Source organism: Empidonax traillii, unplaced genomic scaffold (assembly GCF_003031625.1).
Source record: "Empidonax traillii isolate 1590-97213 ecotype Southwest subspecies unplaced genomic scaffold, ASM303162v1 scaffold220:size741200, whole genome shotgun sequence".
NCBI lineage: Eukaryota > Metazoa > Chordata > Aves > Passeriformes > Tyrannidae > Empidonax > Empidonax traillii.
In genome coordinates, this window is record NW_020955413.1 from 188,557 (window position 1) to 199,354 (window position 10,798).

Sequence of the window (10,798 nt, forward strand, 5' to 3'; positions counted from 1 at the left end):
ATATAATTTAAAATTATTTAACTAATATTCCTCAATAAACGTTCCAAAATATATTGAGACATAAGAAATGTAATATAGGTGACACTAACTAATTATATAAGAGTTACATAATTTTTAATAATGTTATTGTGCTTTTATTTGAAAAATGCCACACAAAAGAGTAAAAATAAAATCTAATATTGGCACCTTTTGTACATTTTCAGCATGAATTGATGACTGGGAGTGGCTACATTTTCTGAAGTTAGTAGGACACATAATTTTGCATGGCATTTCTGACTATTTAACTTTACATTTCTTCAAAACCTAAACAATAAACTGGTTTTGAGCCATATTATTTTACTTTATATAGGTTATTATTAACCCCAGGGGATAATTAGTTTTAAAAGATTACAAATGTACATAATGAAGACTGCTCCAACCCTGAGACACATCCTCCACAGGAAAACACCTAAAAGGTGGTGGGGTTTTTGTCCTTTATTGTTTTTTGAGATACATACTTTAGTAAAAACATAGTCACAATTCAATGGTTCAAATTTGTTTTTCCTTGAAATCTACTGTAAAATGCTGTTGATATCTTTGGGAGCAAGAGCAGGTCCTTTGTAGGCAATTTTCTGGTTAAATTCATCCTGATCTGCAAGCCTGCGTTCCTTGTCTACAATAGTATTTAAACGTCTGCAATAAAATTCGAGTTGTTTTTAATATTTTGCAGTCATTTCACTAGATTTTGTTTGGTGGAATTAATTTTTTTTTCAATCATTGTCTTGTTTGATATTTATTGTGTTTCTGCTTGGGATGCAGCTAAGGTTTGTTGTCTTTTTTTCTACTGTTATTAACTCTGTTCATAGTAGCAGCCTTGTATTTGAGTCAGTACTTTGCAGGAAGCAGAAAGCTTTTGTCAGAAATCATTTTGGGGCAAGGTAAGGATCTTAACAGGTTCTGATAATGAAGAATACTCAGCACTGGTGTTCTTAGTCAAGACCAATTAGTGGCTGAAGACAGCAGAAATCCAGGACAAGACTGAAGTTTAGCTTTTAAAGGCAAAGAATCTTTGTGCATACTCAGAAGTGTATTGTGTTCCTTGCCTAGCAGTGAGTATGTTTGTAGCTCTCCTATCTGCCAAAGGTCCAGTCATCTTGTTTCTCTCACAAGACAATTTAAAAGAAAAATCCCGAACAATAGTTGCGCAGGGAGTAGCTGCTGTGAAGCGCAATGGATTCTTTCACAGTTGCGTACCTGCCTGCAGAAGCTCATATCCAAGTGAAGCTTTTACCAGCATTCCACATATACACCTTACATTTTTTAATCACATGTCAATAACAGCATTACCACAGTTACTGATACTGAGATGGAAAAGAATGAAAAACCAGAGTTAAGGTTTGTTTTGTCATTTTTAAAGAAAAGTATTGCTGATAACATGAACGTCAGGGAGGTAGAACAGCTATTGTAGCTATCATATGACAAGTAACTGTCTTGATGTGTAGTGTTGCTTTTGTGGACGTGTTTTCAGCTTTTTTTTTGTCCTTGGCAATCCTGACAACATCATAACTATGAGTTGCACAGTCTCCTCTAGGTTTGTACAAGGGGAGTCACAGATAGACAGAAAAGAAAGATAGGGCATCAAGAGAAACTGCTGGTGTTTAGCCTTACGCCCAGGCACATGCTGAGAGGAAGGAGGTGAGATATGCTGTGGATTGCTCTGGATGTGGAGCAAGACACCAAACTCTCTTTAGAGATGCCCTTTTTTTAGTAAAAAGTGCTAAGACAAAAAGTAATAGTGATGTGGATTTAAAACTGGCCGAACAGTCAAGCTCAGAGTGCTTTGATTACTGGCTCAAAGTCTACCTGGAGGCAGGTAACTAGTGGTGTATCCAAGAGAACAAAGCTCTGTCCTATCCTATTCACCTTCCTAGGTGAAGTTAATCATCTTCACCTGGATTTTGGGGCATGGCATACCCCACTGCGGAGGTCAAAACTGGAAGGAGTGGTTAATACACCAGAGGGTTGTGCTGTTGTCCAATGGAACCTTGACTGTCTGGACAAATGGACTAAAAGGAAACTCATGCTGTTCAATACAGAGAAGTGCAAAGTCTTGCACCTGGGAATATCCCCATGCTCCAGTACATGCTGGAGGTCACCCAGCTGGAAAGCAACTCTACAGAAAAGAACCTGAAGTTCCCAGTAGACTTGAAATTGAATATGAGCCTGCTCCACCCTTGTATTCAGACAGGTAGTGGTGTCCTGTGCAGCATTAGGGACAGCTGCATTAGAGTGTACATTAGAATGTGGCCAGCAAGTAAAAGGAGGTGATCCTAATGCTCTGCTCAGCACTGAGGAGGCCACACCTGAAGTGCTGAATCTGGTTCTGGGCTGCCCTGTACAACAGAGATACAGAGCTACTAATGAGAATCCAACAAAGATGGAGACCACTAAGATGATTAAGGGAATGAAAAAAAAAATCTCTTCTATAAGTAATTCTCTGAAACCATGACACAAGAACTGTCAGGTTGGGGACTAGAATAAGTGGATCCTTCAAAAATGGGTAAATATAACAGAAATGTCTGAGTAGAACATCATATTTACCCTTAATAACAAAAGGCAGTACAACGCTGGAAGAATTTGGCCGACATTTATGTCCATTTCTTTTCTATACATATCTGCAGTTCTCTAGCTGTAACAATTCATTCTAATTTTCTCTAACTGTTACCTTGAGTTGATACAACCAATCTCTCTTTGGGAACCAGTTCAAACTTTAAGGGGTTATTCTTCTTCCCACTTAGTGAAATTTGTGGTTGTTGCACTTCTCTGATAGTAAAGTTCAGAGGAGTACCAAGGAAAGAATCATAGGAAGTCTAGTTGTATTATTCCAATATGAGTCATCTTACTGTCAGAAATAGATATGTAGAATTTATTATCTAAACTTTCCATTATTATTTAAATTTTAAAGTCTAAAATCTGATTTTTTACAGGTAAAGGTTTGAACTCAAATTTCAAACAGCATCTCCTAAATTTGGCTACCTCAATTTGTAATTCCCAACATGAGATCTTCCTTTTAGTGTGACCTCATGCAGAAATTATGGATTCTTAAGGATTTCTAACACTGTGATCCAAAGCCTTAAATATATGCATTTATGATGAACTTCAGCAGTGATCTAGATCCCACCAGAATCAGCGGGAGTCATCATTGTAAAATCTAGTTTCTCATACATATCTGCAACTGGATTTTTGTCTTACGAACATTTTCTATTACTGTACAGCATATTCTGATGGAATTTTTGGAGTTTTCAGAATTTCATGGGAAATAGGCAAGTTCAAATTTTATATTTACTTACCTTTGATTACCTTATGACTGAAAATAAACTCAATCAGAATCTTAAATATGTTAGGATTTCTTTGTTCCTGTGATATAGTCCTGGAAAATAAAGACTGTCAAAATTAACTAGTTAAAAATAATAATAATCGATTTCATATCCCACCAAACATTTTATTTGGTTGAAATATTTCTACATTCGTGGTAAGGCATTAAAATGTAATCCTATTTGAAAGCATTCTCTACTGTGATACTGTGGAAGTTTAACCATAATATGTTATCTATAATTTAGGACATTTCACTTTTTTACCTCGATATTTTTACAGACTTTTTATTTTAAAAAAGGTTCTTAAAAGAAGACTGAAGGTATGTGTAATCCCATATTTCTATTTCACTGAAATTATTTTATTACAGACAAATCTTACAGGAAAAAGTTAATGCAGAAGATATACTGAATAAGATGACAAATTTTATCAGAGGAATGCTTCAGGATAAGTCATCAGATTGACACTTCAAAAACAAAAAGCTCATTTCTAAAGGAAAAGCTCTAATCAGGACAGAGTTATATAGATAGGAGATCAAATGGCTTTTCTTGCCCTTTAAGTGCTGTGCAGGACACTCTTTACATATACAGTCTCCCCTGGCATTTAGAGGTCCACTTTTTTCCTCTATTGCACTGGTGTCCTATTCAAGTCCTTGCGAGTTATACAGAGCTTTTTCTGCTTCACTAAAAGATTCCCAAATATTCCATTTTCTTAAGATATTTTGCTTCACTGCTGGATTCTACACAAAGAAGGTAAGGTGATATGCTGTTATTTTTCATTGCTTTTTGCCCTTTGGTGCTGCTTTTCCATTTCAATCAGTTGTTTTGCTAAGGCATGACATACCTCCATTCTGAAAGGCTGAACTTATACCCAGGTAAGAATCTGTGACCTACAGACTTTAAGGAAAATTGTGGCATATACAAACAAAAGGAAAATATATACCCATGACAAAGAAGGGAACAAAACACTTTGTTGTACTATATATAAACAAAATCTCAACATCTTTTTAAGGAATTTCTGGGTCCCTGTATAAACGATGTCAGGAGCCAGAATACAGTTGGTTCTTGCAAGAAAGCAACTATGAAGGTGTAAATAGCACATAAGCAAAGGACAGTGAAGCAGCTGCTTCCAGGGAGGTACTGGGTAGCAGTACTGGGTAGCAGTGGCAGATACTGGATGGATGTCTTTCAGCCTGGCTTAGTAAAAGCAAGACAAGTGTTAACAGCACAAGGCTATTTTACTGAGCACTGCCTAGAAAGCAGCTGACTGTTCCCTCAGCTCTGCTCAAGACTGGTAGGAAATGGAACAGGAACAGAAGAGTGGCTTATGAATCTGTTTGTTCATGATCCCTGTGAAGACGAAAGCCCTCAAAGTACTGGCTCATTCTGCCTGGGTCTGATCTTCTAAGGGCTCTTTACACATTAATCCTTGGTTAGGAAAACATGCTGCTTCATTCAGAATTGTTCATGATACATGGAAATGTTACTACTGAAGAAGCTCCACAGGATTGTTTGAAATTTTAAATATATCTGTAAGCACTTCCCTTAATATCATAGCAACAGTCAGTGTCCTGTGCACATTTATCCAAGTAGTTTTTGAGTTTAAAAAATATTCTAGATCTCAATACTAAAGATACTTCTCTGGTACTCAACAGCAATGCTGCCTTCCCTCAGCCACATTTTTTATTGTCCATTCTACTTTACAAAATTTGGAAAGACTTCATCATCTTCATGCTCTCAATGTCTCAAGACTAATTTACAAGTAAAATAAAATTGTTACCATTATTTCTAGATTGAGGTTATACAAGTGATACATTTCATTATGCTACTGTATTAGTGATGGCTTATTTAAGTTTGCACTTTGGTTTTAGGATTAGAAAACTCCAGTAATTATGTCCTGACTTTTCAGCAGATATGATTTTAACCTATTAATTATTATTTTATTTTCCATCAAACATTTTCAACAATCAGTTGAAGTATTTCTACATTTCTGTTAAAGCAGTAAAGTGTAATCAGGCAATCACTTGAAAATACTCCATATGTAATCTTTCATCCTCAAACAAGAGGATGAAGCAGAGAATGTAAATGCCACCAATAAAAGGATCACAGTAAGTAATTTGATACTGATGCAAGCATTAAAAATTAATTCTTTTAAATCCTTTTCACTCTGTCATTTAAAAAATGAGTATTAAAATGCTAATCATGTAATGTATTCCACTGTTTCCGAGCTGGAGAATGAAATTCAGATTGAGCAGATGGAAAATCTCATGTAGACTTACTGTATTACCTGCATAAAATAAAGGATATTAGATTTTTACATAAAAATCCAGCTGATCATTCTGATCAATTAAAATTGAAAAATAATACTTTAAAAATTCTATGTAATACCAATCTACCTTAAAAAATCCCTGGTTTGGGGATATCAACATTTCATATAATAAGATTGCTACCCAAGAAATATTGTTTAGACCTACAACTGAAGTGCAAGAAGCCTGTCCTTAATCCATGCAGTATTAATTCTTGTGGAGCTACATGATTCCAGAATCCACTACCAGTCATAGCATAGTATGTGATGGTGCCTGAAAGACAACACATTTCAATTAGAAACATACTAGATAAGAACATCTAAGAATGCCTTGCAGATGGCTCTAGATAGCTAATGTATGCATTTCAGCTGTGAGAAGTTAAACTAGTTCTAAAATAATTTGAAGTAGAGTTCAGGCGAGGAAGAATGTACTAATTTTCTAATTTTCTTTTACGTCTTATCAAGCAGAGAATGCTTTCAAGAATTTAATGTTACACTCATTTTATAGCCCTATCTGGTTCTATCTCATAGAACTGGACGCCACTGTTTACCGATTTTAAGACCTGTGAATTAAATGAACATAAAAGTTAATAATTAGCTGTGTGGTCACAGATTTTTCCAATGCATATATAGCAATTTTACATGAACTGCGATTGCTAGACCTATAAAATTGTCTGATAGTTTTTTGTTATACTCACGTAGGAATTAAGGCTCATAACCTCATTTTTATTTGTCATGTAGATTATGACTTAAACTCTAAACTACAAAAATGACATAATGGTATTAAATTACCAAGCTGCACTGGTATTTTATCTTTAATTCTGCTTAAGACAGGAATATAATATAATGATAACAACAGCGTAAATCAAGATACCCTTCTCTAACTATTAGTTCTAAAGTGTTTTATTTTCAGAGTGATTTACAGGTCAAAATCTCATTATTTTTAATCTCTAAAAACAAGTTGTTCAGAACTTCCATTTTTCATGCAGAGTCTAGTAGCAACAATGTTCAATGTGCAAAGCACTTGGAGCTTCTCAAGTGAGAGGCACTTTCACAAGCACAAAGTGATATCTAAATGCAAGTATTACAGCATTAATTGAACATGTTAACACATTTTTTGGCAACAGTAGCTAAATTATCATATTACCATAATTTAAATCAAAGGACAGCCAAATTTTATACGCATGACTTGTGTAGATACCAAGTAAATTCTTCACTGACGTAAAAAAAAAAAAGAAAAAGAAAAAAGAATTGGTTTAGCATTTAGTGCTTTACAGGAAGTTTAACATTAAAAGGTTTTCAGGATTGTCTGTGACCCACTGGTTGAAAAGACATTTTTGGAATGGAATGGAAACCAACTAGTCTCCACATACTGTTTAGCTGCATACCCTCAGCAGAAAAAGAAGAAAATGTCTAAAGCTTTAAGTAGTGCAGATAGCAACTTGCTTCACGCAGCAAAATATAAATCACAATGTGATTTAGTAAACATTTTTTCTGGCTTTTTGCTTTCAAGAAAGATGAGTTTATTTCTCATCTAAGCTTTTTAACAAACACAAGTAAAGCAATACAATAGTTACTGTAAAAACCTGAATCAATAAATGTTTCTGTTGATAGCATGCTTCTATGATCAGCAAAGTGATCATAGCAGTCAAACTTCTTTTGTTCAAAAGAACGTTTGTAAAGAATGTTGAGCTGTCTCTTTCAAAACACTAGAAGCATAATTCATCATAATATTAGAAAAACTTTGCAATTGTAACATATGGCAAGTACGAAAATAGCATTTTTAAATGTATTGAAATTACTTGATTTTTAGACATTAATAATGGGAAGCTTTCAAAAGCCAGGTAACAATATTTCAAACATAATGAATGGTGTTATATTTTAAAAAATCTTCAAAATATAACAACTGTGAATAATTTATGTTTCCTCCTGAAAGACAGAGCAGTTAAGTCAAACCACTACACAGTAACCAAGTCACAGTGCAAGGATAAAATCAAGGACTTGAAGGAGAAAATGCCAACTCCTGGAAAAGAGAGTCTTCCAAACAGATAAGGATGAAGACCTGATTTATCAATGAACACTTTCCACTGGCCCCTTGTTTTAACCTGCTGTTACAGAAAAATCCAGTATCTCACCAATCCATCTTCTGTACCACCGCAACAGCCATACTGCACCTGAAATTGCTGTGCTTTCTCCCCCTTTTGGTGCAGAAATCCTCACATGGACTAGAGCCAGCTGGCTGTGTGCAGTACCACTTGGCATTAGGAAATAATACAGATGGCAGGCAGCATGGTCAGATGACAATGCAAACTGCCCATGCACTGCCAGAACAGGCTCTAGGTGGCTGCCTAAATAAGGTGCATATTGAGTGTCTGCATCTCTCCAAATATTTCTCATTTACTCCAAGGAAAGAACTGTTAATATGGAGTTAATTAGGTCTGTACTTCTCAAAGATCCTGGGCACCTAACTGCCCTTAGAATAGTGGTATCTGTGATGAATAATGGTGTATGTACTGGTAACAGTAATTTTTTCTGTAGTTTAGTGGCCAAATCACTTTCCAGAAAAGTATTTAAACAATGTCTTCTACAATCAAAACTTCCCTTGTCCACAGCAAATGCTCTAAGCACTAGAGTATACGTAGAGAATACATAGTCAGGGGAAAGAAAAGTTCTAAATTATGGTAAAAATTGATGATCTTAAGGGTCATTTCCAACCTCAATAATTCTATCTGAAATTAAATACATTATTAAGTTCAGAAGATGGAGTTTCTAAGTTCCAGTTTCACATAAATTAATCTGTAAATTACATGCTTTAGTCAGAGGTATATGAGAGAAGGAGGGAAGAGGCAAATGCTATTCTTGGATATGCCTTTCACATTCTAGGGGCTGTTTCCCCAAGTCACTATTGCGAATTCCATTCTCCTGCATCTAATTTTCTTTCTTCTAGATAGAATGAATTCTAGCTAAACCCTATATGGAATGTCCGTTCCCTTGAAAAACTTCAAGACCTGAGTATGATACCTTAAGCTGTTTTTAATCATGATCCTTTATAAATCCAGCTCCTAGAAAACAATTTTTGGTATATTTTTTAGAAAAAACTTTTCAACATTCAAAAAGCAGTAACAGCTTGATGAGATTATTTTCAGTACCTCCTGTGAGGTCCTTGAAAATTAAATAAATGCAGCTAATATCACTGTCTATTTAAAATCTCATAATATTTAATTATTGCAATAGTATTCATGGATGTGCTTACTCAGTCTTTTTATATGTTGTATATAGGAACAAGTTATATTTATAGTACTGAGCATATCAAAACCAGAGTAGATCAAATAATACATCTGATTAAAACCCTGGAGATACTTATCTTTTAAACTGTCATAAGGAAAAATATTGGTGATATAAATGGATTGAGAGCAGTTCTGTGGAGAAGATTGGGGGTTATGGTGGATGAGAGGCCAGACATGAAAACTGGGGGTTCTGGTGGATGAGAGGCTGGACATGAGCCAGCAGTGTGCACTCACAGCCAGAAAGCCAATTGTATTCTGGGCTGCATCAAAAGCAGTGTGGCCACTGGCTCAAGGGAGATGATTGTGTTCTGGTGAAAAAAAATCACACAGATGTACAGAGATAAAGAGATAAAGAGCCAACGAACCTAAGGGAAAACAGCAAAAGAAGAGGTTTAGGAGGAAAATGAGGAGCTTCTGTTTTTCACTGAACTTTGAGACAACTACTTTTATCAGAAATTAATTTATCATTACATTACTCAGAGCTCCCAACTGTGAAATGCTAATAGTGTTTCTAGGCTTTTTTCTGTGGTTTTGACATGATTTCCTTCTTACTTTCACAAAACAAAGTCATCTACTTCCCAAAGAAGTTTTGAAACATTTACAGACATGGGGTTATAAATTACTTGCGAAAAAATTACAAATAGAAATTTTTAGCTGATGTAATACTTTGAGGTGGACTTTTTAGTGTTTTCCAGAACCATTCTTAGGAGCATGTGACCTTTCATATGGCTTACATAATTTAGATCTATAAAAATTGTTTCAACTATCTTCACTTTTCACAGCCTTCTTTGTATCCAAAGTATGTATGTAACAGGTACTTATCACAGGTAGACTTCCCCATCCTATTCTGGAGGAGATTAGAACACACTTGGTATTGTTTCTACTACTAAGTGACTTCTCTGTCCCTCTGTACAGTGTAAAGTAGGTTTTAAAACCAGGCACGGTATTCTGCATTTCCTTTCAATAATGCAAAAAATTCTAAATAAGTGCCATCATTGCAAGTTTGGAAGGTGAGACACAGCATTTTATAAGCAGTCTTTTGGGTGTAGGAAAAACTAAACAAGATGCAAGATAGCCAGTATTAGAACATGCCATAAACTGTTTGTTTAATGCAAAAACGTAGATGACAAGGAAATGCCTCACTTCTTGAAAATTTTATCTGACTAAACCAGAACAACTTAATGGATGACTGAAAGGATTTTACTCGTTGCCTTAAACTGTTGGTAAGAAAATTCCATTTTTTAGCGTTTCCTTCAGCATGTCAAACTTGAGACAAAGGCATGGTTTATTGATATAAGAAGGATGTATTTCAGTCTGTAAGGTTCATGAATAAAGGGCGAAAGTCCCTTACAAAGAAGACCTCTAAGTTAGTATTGCAGTCGCCTAAAGAATTCCTTAGATAAACATTAATCCCTTCCTGTAAGCAAACAGTGCTCAGAAAGAAACAGCTACTTTCAAGTAAAGAACGAAGTATTAGATGGGATTTCTTAGACCTGCCCAAATAAGTCAGGCCTTAAAGTCCACATATACCACTTTAATGTCATGTATATCAAAGTTGAAGAGGTTCTTCCAATAACAATAAAAAAATTTTTTTGTGTTGAAGTTATTTTAAATTCATTCCAAGTTTTGTAACCATGAAAAACCTGATACAATAAAACTTCTGACACTGGTGTCTGCAGGAGATAGAGCAATTAGTCTTCACTCTCTGCAGATGTTTATGGATGTTTATGAAATGTCTTTGAGAGGCTAAGAAAGAAAATGAGACAGATGGTGACAGTGCTAGGCTGTGTCAGTAGACCGTTATCTTGCAAAATTAAATTTGTCACTGGCTGTTTGTGAGGGTGAAGAGGAAACAT